The following is a 14,838-nucleotide window of genomic DNA, read 5'->3' on the forward strand; positions in this document are numbered from 1 at the left end:
TCAAGATCCATTACAATCTCTCACGACATATTTGGTTTACAAACTACAATCATTGTTACAAATTCATACGGAGTTTGGATTGTGCACCTATACTTGCAGTTTAGAATCTTGACATTGAAATTGATAGATGGTAAATTCTCTTTAAAATCATGGTAAATCCTTTGAGACCTCAACTACTTCAAGTACTTTGTTTTACCCACATGACTCCTGGCATCAAAACTCAAAATGAAAAACTAAGGTCATCACTGTAAAATGTAAATGCATCTAATTTGACAATAAGATCTAAGAAGCTAATCACTCACTCACCAGATACAATTATTCCTACCAATCATAACCATTTGAGCCATATATCAAAATTAAAAATCATTTACATGGAGACGGAGAAATCAGAAATGAAACAAAATTCCTACAGAATGCAATATAGAAAGAGAAGCAGAGACAAACCAACTCTTAAGAACAAAAGTGCAAGAGTGTGTCAACAAAGGATTAAGACTTGAAGAGACGCCCAAAGAACCAAAAGAGAAGACCATGGTGCTTGATTAAACTTAGGTTCCACTTACAACATCTACAAACCACTTAGCTGCCAAGTGCCAATGCTCACAATTTTCAACAAACACCTGCTGCCCACCAAATTGATACCAAGTGAAGGTCTAAGGCCTTACACAGCAACTTTGAAACGTAATATAGGTCCTTTATAGTTTATGTTTCAATAGTTTGTACCAATTTAAAAATATGCCAAGGGGAGTACAACAAACATCTATCAGACAAAATAAATACCTTACACAAAACCTAAGTCCAAAAAAAAATATATAGAATAAAAAATAAAGAAGCCTGCTCTGCAAATTCTCTCTCTTCCTCTATTAGATAGGAAATGGCCAAAAAAGCTTGATAGGTTATTCTTCCATATTTTGAGCTTTTGCACCACCTTGTCTTGCCATCTTGGTTTAGTCTCTTGAGTTGGATTGGCTACCTCTTTGCTAGTTGTCATAACTATAATACTATCCCGTCTCATGACTTTGATAGGGAGAACCCTCAAAAATAACAATATAGCAGCAGTCTTCCTAAGCACTTTTCAACTTTGACAGCCCATGAACATATTGCAACTTCTTCAAATTCTTACATTGAATTGAGACACCAATCCCTTTGCCTTTCTTAGACTTTGAAGCTTCCATTAGGACTATGATTTGCCTGCGAATAGGAAAAATTTTCATCTGTTTCAACGTTGTCGCACACTCTATTTCCTAGCATTTCTCTCCTTCCAAAAGCACTACATAAAGACAACATTCTATTAGACATCTTCTCAAATATAATTATGATCAATAAAAAAATGTTTGCTTCTCCTTCCAAAGGCAGCAATGGAGAGGTACACCCCAATAAGAAATTGAATGATTAATAAAATCTCTTACTCTCCGTTTACTTAGCTATGCCCCCACTTAGTGAATTATTGTTTAAATCATTACCAGAGAAAAGAAGAAGCAACTATTAGACAATATTGAACAAAAATAAAAATGCTAGACAATTTTGAACAAAAATAAAAATGCTATATTTTTCATCTCGATGATTCAACATACAACATTGTTCATTTTGCACAGATGATAAGTCCTTGACCCTAATTGCACAAAGATTAAACTCACATTGAATAAAGTTAAGACCCACATTCTTTTTTTGCTAAATAATCAAGTGAGATTGGCCCTTACACATGCTTCAATCATTGAATTTTTAATTCCATTTTAAAGAACAAACCACTTGAAAGATAAATATTCACACAAAAAAATAGGCAGGGAAGGGAGGAAGTTAGTAAATTGTTGATTTTTTGTATAATTGGTCTACTCTCTTGTTGGTTTTTTTGTGTAAGTTATTCTATCATACTAATGATCTTCACACATTTCAAGTCACAATAAGAGTAAAGAAATTTGACAGAAAGTCTCAAACCCATTAATCTTTCTAAGCTTCACAGTGAAGTCTAAAGGGCATCAATAAGATCAAAATTAATTTAATCCTATAAAAGATATATATATATATATATATATATGTATATATATATAACCACGTCACTTCAAAAACATATAAGGAGCAACATAATTGGTAATTCAAATATCACAAATAAATTAGAAGAAGAAAAATGTATATTATGTAATGAAGCACACTTGCAGCCCATGCCTCAATTCCAATATGCAAAAAAAAATGCCAAATTCTCAGCCTCAATGCTTAAATTAAGGAGCTAATTTACCACAGATAAAGCATGACAAATTGCCTCCTAATATCACGCCCGACTTTGTTCTTTGCAATTACCTTAGGAATATATTTGGCATTTACTTAATAACTTTTCCTTGAACAAATTACTTTCTATACATGATGTAAATAGAATTTCTCATAAACATAACTCAAGCCTAAATCACTGTCCATGATTCCAATAGTATTAAAAGCAGGTAAAATTTTCAAATTGATCATACCCTTTCTGGCAAAAACAATGGTGTTTTGGTATTGCATGAACATGGCAATATGATCACTTGGACTTCTTCTTTCTAAAGCCGCTAGTTACTGATTCTTTAGATGGAGCCGATGACGCCAAAGCTGATTCGTCATATCAGCACAATTGATTCCTGTTGCAAAAAGCATTGCATGTTTCTTCAAAGTTTAGAAAATTGCATTAAATGTTTATTCGAAGTTTTAAGTAAAAATCTATTTAAAATTGAAAGTGAATAAGAAAAACTTAAACAATGAGAGATGTGGATAAGGGATTCACCATCATTGTCTACTTTACAGTTTTAATGGTGACCTAACCAAATCATGTTTCAGAGTGTACCCAATCATTATACCTAATAATGTTCATCATTGCTGTATCTTCATCATTAACCTAAGCCCTTTGTGCGATGGTCACTTCGTAAGTATAAGTTCTTATTGGATGTGAGGGGTAAGGGCCGGGGTTCAAGTCTCCAGAAGGGAGCTTCACACACATATACACTTAGATTAGATTAAAGTAGAAATTCTATCTTGTATTAAAAAAAAAAAAAAAAAAAAAACCCTAAGCCTTGCATCACTACAACACATGGCATCAATTCAAAAGTAGAAAAAAAAAATTAAGACAAACAATTTAGAATGGTAGAAAATAATACATGGCCGACCCTCTAAAGATCTATAGCCTAAGAAGCACAAACACTCCAAAATCCCCATACTTAAAATAAAGATAAAATACACCTAAATATATTAATTGATTTAATTACCATATCCCCACCGTATCATATTTTAATTTCTTTTAAGAATCGACATATCACCACGTGGTCCATTTCCATATTTCTTAGTCTATAGTTGACCCCAAAATTTTGGGACTAATGCTTGGTTGATGTTGTTGTTTTAGTAAGAACAAACGATTTGTGTGCACTTGGTGTGTCCATAATTACATCCAAGTATCAGTTTCTGCTTTGCATATAACATAAAAATACCAACACATAAATGAACAAATCAATGTAGAATTTGATTATTAATATGAAACAAAAATTCACTTCAAAGTTAAAACTTAAATAAGGCCAAGATTAGATAAAAGTGGACATATATGTAAATACCTTGCATTTCTAGGGGAATGCTTTTTTCCTAAAGCTAATATCCATAAAGGAACAACTCTCTACCCAAAATAAAAATTCAATTAGCATTTAGTTAAACTCAGAATTTGAAGGAAAAATCAAAAATAGATTTTATTTACCACAAATTGGCCCGTGCATTTGCATTGTTTAGCTCCTAAAATATGAAAGAGTAAAGTAAAGAAGTGATAATTATTAGTAAGATAAGAAACGGTGGAAAATGTAAGATCTTGGAAGAGGAGCAATCAGATTGGCATAGATTGAGATAATCATCCCGCCTTCTTTTTGCTTTTGCCTAAAAGGAGGAGGGGGAGGATGGAGAAACGAAATTGAGTATACGTTTGGCTTCAAATTAAAAAGTCAGCTTATTTTACTATTCAACTTATTTTTTTCTACTATTCATAGGTCACACTACATTTTTTAATACTATTCATGAGTTCCACTATATTATTTCAACTAACTTTTACCTTTATTATACTTACAACAAAAAATTTTCAATTTCAACAAAATAAATGAATCCTATACAGGACTTGAATCTGGTTTTTTTGCTACAACAAACGTGGGGTTAATGGATGGTTAAAGGTTTGGGATTTTATTTTACATTTTTATCCTCCTTAGTTTAAAACCTATTAGTGTTTTATCCTCCTTAGTTTAAAACCTATTAGTGAGTAGAATGTGGGATATTTTGGGTATACAAAAATAAGAATCCCAACAAAAAACCTCCTTAAATAGTAGTGTGTATATATACATTTTTGTCTATATGTAGACATTAAAAGCAATAGTTGCATTATAAATTTTTTGGATTTAAAAATAAGTCTGGAACATATTAAATAAAGAATAGTAAATTATATCAATTACAATATTAGCATTAACTAGTCTTTTTTTTTACCATTAAATTTACTTATATCCAATTGTTTAAAAAATGTATAACTATATATATATATACACACACGCGCATATATATATATATATATATATATATTGGGTATCAAAGATTGGCTACCCACCTTGAGTGGGGTTAATCCTTTAAACCCAAGGGTGAGGGCCTTACTTGCGACGGGCTGTACACTATGCAATTCAATCAAATTATCAACTCAAAGATTAGCATACCAAACTTTCAATTCAAAGATAGCATGGCTACCCATCCATGGTGGATGGGATTTTTACCTGGACAAACCATAACAACAAACAACTACATCCTGTGGCACGTAAACCTTAGGAATTCCACACAAATTCAACCACTTTAACACTCCACCTAGTAAAAAGCATGCATGACTATACTTGACAGTGTATAAAATGTTTTGATGTTGTGTTAGAAAGTCTAAACTAATTGGGGTACAATAAATTACAAGACCCTTATCTTAGGAAATCCCATATCCTTAAAAAATTGGGATAGTTTTACTTTCAATACGGGAAAAAAAGTTAAATGAGAAACAAGAAAACAAAAAAGAAGGGCTTTCATCTTTAAAATCAAAAGTTTTCAAAAAGCTAATTATGACTTCTTCCTCCGTTTCTGTTCACATGAAGACTTCTTCCTCTGTTTCTGTTCCTGTGAACAGGACGACAGCTTGAGCAGTTCCTCTGGTACAGATTTTCTAATTTGCTTCAACAGTTCCTTCAATGAATGTTCTTTTCCCTTGAATTTTTTAATACCTGGATGCAACATATGTCATTATGAACATCAAATAAGAGAAATCTAGAAAAAAAAGATTCCACAAGAGTCACCAAGTAAAACCGCAACTAATTATGATAAAGCCATCCAATTCTTATTCCAATAGAAAACCAAAAAAAGAAGTTACGTTTTAACCTCTTTTGCCGCATTGCCACCTCCAAGAGCAAGGATCGTCTCTCAGAATTTGTGCCCCATTTCTTTCATAGCCTATTTCACAATCTCATCATGTTGCAAGGCATAAAAATCACTCCCAATATAAAATGTAGTAATTTCTCATCAATACCTATATGTATATATATATATATATATAAAATATAGAAGCAGCCTTTTCTAAATGTTACGGAGCTTTGACTACTAGTAGTTAAAAGAAAACCCATGAAAGATGCACCAAATAACAAGCCTTCAAAAACCTTTGGGGCAGATTTTAGTCTCTAGATTTACGTCAACATATATCACACCAGAACTAAACTGAAGTGTAAGAACATTTGTATGCAAAATGTTGATGACCCTAAAATGAAACTTCAATTTGGGATGTTTGTCTTAACTCTCAAGTCGTTCCTTTTTTTTTCTTTTCTTTTTTTTTTTTTTTTTTTTTTTTTTTTTTTTTATTTTATTTTTTTTTAACTACAAGTCCTTAGTGGATAACCCATGTTCCATAGATAGACAGCCTCCCTATCGCCATGGTCTACGATCCATAAATCTTTTTTATTATTTTTTTGGATAATTCGATAGTTGGGGGTAGGGGGATTTGAATCCAAAATGTTTCCGTTGAAAACAACGAGATGCAAACCAATTGGGCTACAAGGCTATTACAATGATTTTTTGCTATTTATCATAACTTAATATCTCTTTTATCATATAACTTCGCTAAAAATGGAGATGAACTGCAGTAGGTGACAAATTTATGCATCCAAAAATGCAATGCAACGGACATTGTGACTAAATCTTCAATGAGGCTCCTCAATGCGTCATCTTTTAAACAAGACACTACAAATATAAAGATCAATCAGGTGCAATATGGAGATGATGTGCTCCATTTAGAAACCATATTCTATGGCAAGTGGCAAGACTATGGCATCTTTCTAGACAGCTCGTTTGGACTTACCTCCTTGTTATTCAGTCCAGCAGCCTCAAATGCAGAGACCGTCTACTGCCATCATCTCAGACCACTGCCAAATGCAGAAATATGGTGTCAAAAGTAAATTTAAGAGGAATAAAGTACAAAGGGTATACAAACAACAATAGAAAACTTGCCCACAATTCACGAAAGAATCATATAGAATGCAACAGACAATTATGAATAATATAGGAATAAAAAAAAAACTTGGCAGCCATAATATCCAGCTGCACATTCATGAAAAAGGAAACTAGCAATAGGTTAGGCTGGAGTCGAAGAAATAAAAATGATTTTAGAAAGAAGTCAATTTGAGAGGGAAAACAAACCTGTAAATATATGAGAGATGCTACAAAGATACCCATCTTCTTGTAGCATAGGGTACACGGATGTGATTTCATAAACACTCTTACTTAATCGAGGGCAGTTTTTGGCCCATCAGGAATGTACATTGCATGCAACTGCAAATCTAAAATCCCCTTCTTACCTGTAAAATTATAATAAATGCAAAGAAATTTACAAAGTCAGTCATACATACAAACATCATAGAAATTTCAATTTATTGTTTCCATAATCCCATAACCAAGTAACACAGGTTTATAATTGTGACCATCACAAAAATGCAACATTAAAATCAAGACAAAAAATAATCTGAGTCTTGTTCAAAGTAGAAAATTTTGGGAAAGAAAATGTCAGGAAAGAAAAGAAATATGACAATAATCAAAATAAGGGATGGAGTCCAACTTTAAATATTTCCACTCAGAAAAATTGTACCCGCCTTTGTGGGTATAATCAACCTATGGATATAAACACAAATCCACCAATCCCTAAGCCTACCAAAAGCACAAATAAGCAATTTCCCAATTAGTCCTATGACATTGGCAATGAGCTCTAGCTCAAATCATACTTTTCCTATAAGAATGAGATAGAGAGGGTCAGATCATGGATTCAAACCTCACTAGGTTCATTTGTATCCTACTAAAATAAAGGTTCACTTGTATCTTACAATCAAAGACAGAAAAGGAGGTGATCACAACAATAGAGCACCTTGAAACACCACCAGACCCATAAAAAATATATAATTATTTGGCTTCCCCTGTCTTTCATGAAATACGCTAATATAGAATCAATGTTAATATCCACGCTCTAGCAATCTTATTGTTAAGCTTCTATTTTCAGGTATTCCCCAATCCATAAAATTAAAAAGACGCATTAATCAAAGTGATAAAGGAAAACTTCCTTGTGCTATAGTCAAGCTGATAGACATCATGCTTGTATAAAAATGCCAAGCTCACAAATTATGTGGCAGCGCCCTCTATCTCTAAGAGCACATTCTAGAGATATCTAATAGCTTTAACCTGCAACTCTATAAAACTTAGATGCAAATTACACTCAGTTAAGACAATAAAATCTTCCCCCAACCTACCAAAAGTGTATATTGTTTAGATATGCAAAATGGGAACTGGAACATCATATGCCACTTAACATGGATCATGAGTTGAAATGAAACCCAAAACTAAAATCACATTAGAAGTACCAAAGGATATAGGACAAATACATGGCAAAAAAAAAAAGGAAGAAAAAAATAACACCAACCAAATACACTCACTTGGTGAAGACCGACTAAGCCTCTGAAGAGCTCCACATTTTTAAGCAAATCCGTACAAGTGATTCAGGGATTCTCTTCTTGGTATTATAATGCTTTCCAGTGCTCGTGAGAGTATCTCTAAAGAATCCATTAGAAAAAATTAGACAACGAAAAGCTAGTATGCAACATGATAGCTTAGTTAAGCATTATATAGGAAAATCCTTTTCTCATTATGAATCAAAGTTCCTATTATATACAGTGTGTAAATGAAAAGTTAATGGAAATTTAATTCCCCAAAGCTAAGAATCTATGAAGACAAATTTACTTGTGATAACACCATTTTTCCATGAACAGAGAAGATAATTCAACAGCGTCCCACTCTATCCCCTGTACACCAGAAACTAAACCCTCATCTTGCTTGGTCAGCATACATTGAAGTGCATGACTGAATTCATGGAACACAATCACCACCTGCCAAAAATTCATTAATGAATCTGACGACAAATAATATTTAAAACTTCAAAACCCCAACAATCCAAATTTTTCCATTATTTTTACAATCTTAGAAATTATTGTACCACAACTAAAAGCTAATGTAATTGGGTTTACCAACTTCCTCAAATGTAAGTAGGGATGGTATATTCCCCATTGGTGGTATTAGATTGTACACCACGTGAGCAATTGGCAACCTAGCAAAGCATCCATCACACTACTTCAATCAAAAACCCCTACTGTCCAAGCACCATCCTCTTTTTGGGGTGGTCAAGCATATAGATCCACAGAAAAGTATGCAATAAGATTACATGAAGAATCAAAGACACCGTAGAATTCAACTTGAGTGTGCCAAACCTAAAAATAACAGCCATATATTAATGGGATATGATAGTAAATAGAGCACAACACGATGCAACAACCTTTTATTAAGTATGAGGTAACTAAAATAAAATACCAGAGCAACATCCTTAGCTAGCTTAATATCTATTTCAAACAAAATCTTTGAAAGGTTGAAAAGACCCTTCCGAACATTTGGCCAAGAGAAATATTTGAATGCCTCTTCCTGTAGAATACAAAATCAAGAAACACATAATACCATGTTGGAGTTTTTAAAAGAATATAATGAAATGGATAGATAATAAAAGAATGGAAAGGAATAGAATAAAATAGTGAGCTTTCTCTAGTGTGTGCTTTCAGGTTTATAAAAGAAAAAATGGAAAGGAAAAAATGTATTTTACATTTACACCCTTCAAGAAATAAACAAAAGGATTGTCTTCTGTAGTTCTTCAAAGGGCTGCACAAATAGCAAAGTCTAAGGTAATCTGTGTTGAAACTTTTGGTTATTTAATAATTGTTTTCGTCTTCAAGTTTGGGGCAACTTACTTTTATCTTATTTTTTATTTCTAATCTATTTCACTAGGGTTATATATAAATGCTACTGTTGATAATGGGCCTTGGATGATAATGTTGGATGCTACAATTTTTGATGATGTTATCAACAATTCTGAAAACCGAAATTTGCGTAATGAATTGACTCGTGCTCGTTTAAGTATTGCCTCTGACGGAGATCATAATAATATTCCAATAATTAACCAAATTTTAATGCTTAGCCTTATCAAACCTAAGCTTTAAAATTTGGTAAATTATTGGAATATTATTATGATCTCCGCCAGAGGCAAGACTTAAACGAGCACGAGTCAATTCATTACGCAAATTCCAGTTTTCAAAATTGTTGATAACATCATCAAAAATTGAAGCATCCAATGTTATCATCCAAGGCACATTATCAACAGTAGCATTTATATAACCCTAGTGAAATAGATTAGAAACACATAAATTAAGATAAAAGTAAGTTGCCCCAAACTTGAAGACCAAAACAATTATTAAATAACCAAAAGTTTCAACACAGATAACCTTAGACTTGCTATTTGTGCAGCCCTTTGAAGAACTACAGACGACAATCCTTTTGTTTATTTCTTCTTGAAGGGTGTAAATGTAAAATACATTTTTTTCCTTTACATTTTTTCTTTTATAAACCTGAAAGCACACACTAGAGAAAGCTCACTATTTTATTCTATTCCTTTCCATTCTTTTATTATCTATCCACTCCATTTCATTATGTTCTTTTAAAAACTCCAACATGATATATTATGTGTTTATTGATTTTGTATTCTACAAGAAGAGGCATTCAAATATTTCTCCTCGCCAAATGTTGGGAAGGGTCTTTTCAACCTTTCAAAGACATTGTTTGTAATAGATATTAAGCTAGCTAAGGATGTCGCTCTGGTATTTTATTTACCTCATACTAAAAAAAGGTTGTTGCATCGTGTTGTGCTCTATTTACTATCATATCCTATTAATATACGGCTGTTAGTTTTAGGTTTGGCACACAATTCTACGGTGTCTTTGATTCTTCATGTAATCTTATTGCATACTTCTTTGTGGATCCATATGCTCGACCACCCCAAAAAGAGGATGATACTTGGACAGTAAGGGTTTTTGATCAAAGTAGTGTTATGTCACCATCATTGTGAGTTCGCGGTCTTCTGCTCCATTCCAAGCTCCAGCTCCGGCTCTGGCTCCAACTCTAGTCCAAGCTAGCAACCACCGCCACTAGTACATGTAAGTTTCTCTCACTGTTTAGTATTTAATGCTACAACTAGCAAATCCTCTTCAGTTTTTTAAGTAATCAAGGTTATCAATGAATAATCAAACTAAAACCGCTACTCCATGTATAAAGGATCAGGAAAATTATCAAGAAGAAAAACACCAATCCATTCAAAGTTGGTTATCAATGAATAATCAAACTACAGACTTTTTGTCAATGTAAATATGTAATAAAATAGGTCCTTGATTCAAAGTTGTTTTATCATGTAAGAGTAAGAGCAAAGTTTTTTAAAATTTCAAAGATATATATGAGAATCAGATAACAAATGAATGAATAAAAACATTATGGGGCTGGGCCTCCATATCATAAGGTCAGAAATTTAAACCATGTGAATACACATACCCGACCCAAATGTGAGAGTTCGGTGGAGACTTAGTGTGGACAACCCTAGTGTAGAACCACAAAAACCCTCTCTTATCAACGCACCTTAAGCTAACACTGCAAGAGGCTGTGAACAGTAGCCTTGCCCTTACAATGCATAGTGGCTTCACATAATGTGACAGTCACACAAACTGATTAGAAGGTCCTACATCCCCTCAAGTTTAAGTTAAGACTCTTCACCACCACCACCACAACCACAGTCACAGTGCCAAAGTGCAACCCAAGAAGTACAAACAACAAAAACTCTCATCAATAAAAATTCCAACAAGCCAAAAAGCAATTTGCCAACAAGACCCATCTCTCACACTCTTCCTGCAATTCTCATATACTGTTTTAATCAAAACACAAACCCAACGAGACCCATTTCAAGAACCATCATGTCTGCTTATGGGGTCACTCTCTCTCTCATATTGCTGCTGTGTTTAGCTAATGTGGTCAACTACAGTGAAGCCCATGTGAGTATATTGTCTAAGTTAATGTCTTTTTTATTTCTTTACTCAAAAACCCCAAGGCTTGATTTTTCATAGATCCCTTAAGTTTTATCGGTAAAATTTGTAAAGATTTTTTGTGGGTATTGTTCTGTTTGAAAAGTTTGTTTCTTGATTTTGGAGATTAATGGGTCTGATGATGGTGCCAACGGTGGAGTCAGGAAGGATGGAGAAGCAAAAAACCAATCCATTCACAAACACCAGCAATCACGAAGCCCTCAAGAACTTCTCAAAACCCTCAACCCTAAGAAAAGAAAACCCAAAAAAAAAAAGAAAAAAAAAAAGAGAAGAAGCAAACACCCAACTAGGTAGGGGTGTAATCGGTTGGTTTTCGGTTTCAGTCTACATCACAGATTCACAATCACAAAAAAAAAAAAAAAAAAAACAACTCAACATCACATGGGATTATCGATTTTTCAATAAGAAAATAAAAACTCAAAATCACAATCACAGATTCACAGAAAATAGCATTGATTCACTATTAAACAAAACCCAAAATACAGAAAAGAGAGAGGGTTATCGAGAAATGTCACCGTGAGAAACTGAGAATGAAAAGACCAAGCCGGCGTGGGGAGGCCGGCGTGTGGAGGTGGCGACAGAGGCCGATTCGTGTGGAGGCGGTGGCAGAGGTAGATCGAGGTCGCGGCAAAGGCAGATTCATGTGGAGGCCAGCGTGTGAAGGCGGCGGCAGATCGGCAGATCGAGGCGGCGCAGAGGCAGATTTGCTTGGAAGCCGGCGTGCGGAGGCGGCACAGAGGCAGATTTTCGTGGAAGCCGGCGTGGAGTGGAGGCTGTGAGAGCTGAGAGGGACTGGAATGGAGGCTGAGACTGAAGGTGAGAAGAGAACGTGTGGGCTGTAGGGTTTTTTTTTTTTGTTTTTATAGTTTAATTAGATATCTAATTAGTAATTAGTTTAATTATAATTACTTAATCTAATGATGAAATGAAAATTGAAAACATGAAATGTAAAGGCCGGATCATTTTAAAAAAGAAAGGCCCAAACGTTTTTAAACAAAATGAAAAGCCGGCCCAAATATTTATAAAATTTATATTATATATAAAATATATTATAAATATGATTCAGTCCAGTTCGGTCGGTTCGGTGTATCAAACTTGCAATTGAAAACCAAACAGAATATTTTCGGTTTTAAAAATTCAAAACCGAAACTGAACAGAAAATTTGACAACGATTCGGTCGGTTTCGGCCGGTATGTTCGGTTCATCGGTTTTTTGCACACCCCTACAACTAGGGGTGTAATCGGTTCAGTTCGGTCGGTTTGAAGTGCGATTTTCCCTCCGAACCGAAATTTTCGGTTTTACCAAATTTGGTACCGACACCGAACCGAAAGGGAGGAACCAAACAGATCAGAGAAAAAAAAAAAAAAAAACCTATTTCTCTTTACTTTCCCACATTTTCTCAGCACCCAAATACCAAGCAAACAAACAAACAAAAAAAAAAAAAAAAAACTCAAAATCATGTAGACAATTAGAAAACATACCAAAATAAGAAAATATATATATTTCCTTTGCTTTCCCACATTTTCTCACCACCCAAACACCAAGTACCTAGCAAGTAGCAAACACATAAAAAAAAAAAAAAAAAAAAAAAAAAAAAAAAAAAAAAAAAAGAAGAAGAAGAAGAGAAGAAGCACTAAAGCAGCGTGATAGTCTATGTGTTTTTTTGATAAATTTTCTAACCATCCAAACAAGAGGGACTGTGGAGAGGCCGGCGGTAGAGGCAGAGACCGTGAGAAAAAGGGACTGGAGAGTGGAGTGTTCTACCTGCTGTGAGAGGGAGTACCAGTAGGCGCATTGGAGGGGGTTGGGGCGATCGGTGGGGGAGGAGCCGAAGGCGAGGTTGACGGAGTGGAGGAAGGCGACAGAGGAGTGGCAGATGGAGTTGGAGCCAAAGAGGGAGTCGGTGGCTTTGAGGTGGGAGCAAGAGCATGAGAGTGATGAGACGATGGAGAAGAAGTCGGAGATGGAGACTTGGTTGGTGGTGAGGCTGGTGCGGATCCTGGAGCCTGAGCGAGAGCCGAGGTGGCTAGCAAGGTGAGAAGCATGTTAAAAAACAGAGGAACCTCTACAGAGAACAGAGAGAGTGAGAGTGAGAGTTAGTGAAAAGTGTGGCTGGGTAGGGTTTTCTAACTTTTATTTTTATAGTTTAATTAGTTTAATAGAAATTTACTTTTTAATCATAATTAGTTAATCTAATGGGTTTTAACTTTTAAATAACAATATTTAAATAGAAAGAAATTAAAAGAATCATAGAATGAAGAGGCCGGATTTGATCTGATCTGATAACAATATATATATATATATATATATATATATAAATGCCCAAATGGGCCTAATGTTTTAAAATAAAATGAAAGGGTTGGAGCCCCAACTAATGTACAAACTAGAGGCCCACTTTTAAAAATAATAATAATAATAACAACGGAGGCCCAAATTGCAAATATATATAGACTTTATATTAAAATTTTATGAAAAATATATTATAATATGTTTGGTTCGGTGTATTCAAACCTGAAATTGAAACCAAACCAAAATTTTTAGTTTTTAAAAATTAAAAATCGAAACCAAACCAAACCGAAATTTTGGCAACGATTCAGACAATTTCAATCGATTTTTCAGTTCGTCAGTTTTTTGCACACCCCTACCCAACCATCAATCACCACGGGTTGAAATAGATCTAAGAGATGCAAAATACCACCCTATTACCAACAAATCAAATGTATTAAATACCTTCGGATTGGTGAAAAAATTGCGAAAGAGGTCGACGATGGGGAATCACGGTGCAGTGGCGCCGTGAAGAACACTCTGAGGTCGGGGCGGCGTGGGTTGGCTAAGGTGGGATCGATGAGTGCGTGCGTGAGGAGGTGAGGACAAGGCAGAGGGTTCTTTGTGTTTGGAGCTATGATGGTATGAAGTTGGAGTGATCTTGTTGAAACATGATGAAGAGAGCCATTGCTTCTGCCATCAAAAGTTGCGCCTAGTAGGACTTCTCTCTGACGGTGGGTCTCAAAAATGTGTGTTTATTTACCAAAACGCCATAGAAACTCAGGCTCGTTTGGTAACGTTGTTTGTATTTTTTGAAAATACGTGTGAGTGAAAAAGTGTGTGAAAATACGTATAATATTATTTAAAAACTAAAAACTGTTGCTTAAAATGCCATACCAAACAGCCCCTCAATTTTCATAACTTGAAAACACCTAAAATGTGTTTTCAGTTTTGTTAATTCATCACTCAAAAATCATAGAATTGAGTGATGGAAACAAAAATTAAAAATAAATCCAAACACACCTTTCTACCATAGAACCCACTAATTTTGAGTTATGTATGATGAAAACAG

At 34.4% G+C, this 14,838-nt stretch overlaps 2 long non-coding RNA genes across 3 annotated transcripts; both read right to left on the reverse strand.

The window, feature by feature from the left end:
- Positions 1-4,679: 4,679 nt before the first annotated feature.
- LOC115986872 lies at positions 4,680-10,331 on the reverse strand. 2 transcript variants are annotated; one of them, XR_004090920.1, is made up of 7 exons: positions 8,562-10,331; positions 8,278-8,423; positions 7,974-8,090; positions 6,694-6,851; positions 6,356-6,419; positions 5,386-5,457; positions 4,680-5,231 (listed from the first exon to the last, which is right to left on the reverse strand). It is a non-coding gene; the product is annotated as an uncharacterized LOC115986872 (long non-coding RNA). The 2 variants fall into 2 exon arrangements; XR_004090919.1 differs by having other exon boundaries at positions 5,386-6,419.
- Positions 10,332-10,458: 127 nt separating this feature from the next.
- Positions 10,459-12,330, reverse strand: LOC115986873. The gene is made up of 2 exons (XR_004090921.1): positions 12,017-12,330; positions 10,459-10,559 (listed from the first exon to the last, which is right to left on the reverse strand). It is a non-coding gene; the product is annotated as an uncharacterized LOC115986873 (long non-coding RNA).
- Positions 12,331-14,838: the final 2,508 nt, after the last annotated feature.

Source organism: Quercus lobata, chromosome 4 (assembly GCF_001633185.2).
Source record: "Quercus lobata isolate SW786 chromosome 4, ValleyOak3.0 Primary Assembly, whole genome shotgun sequence".
Taxonomy (NCBI): Eukaryota; Viridiplantae; Streptophyta; class Magnoliopsida; order Fagales; family Fagaceae; genus Quercus; species Quercus lobata.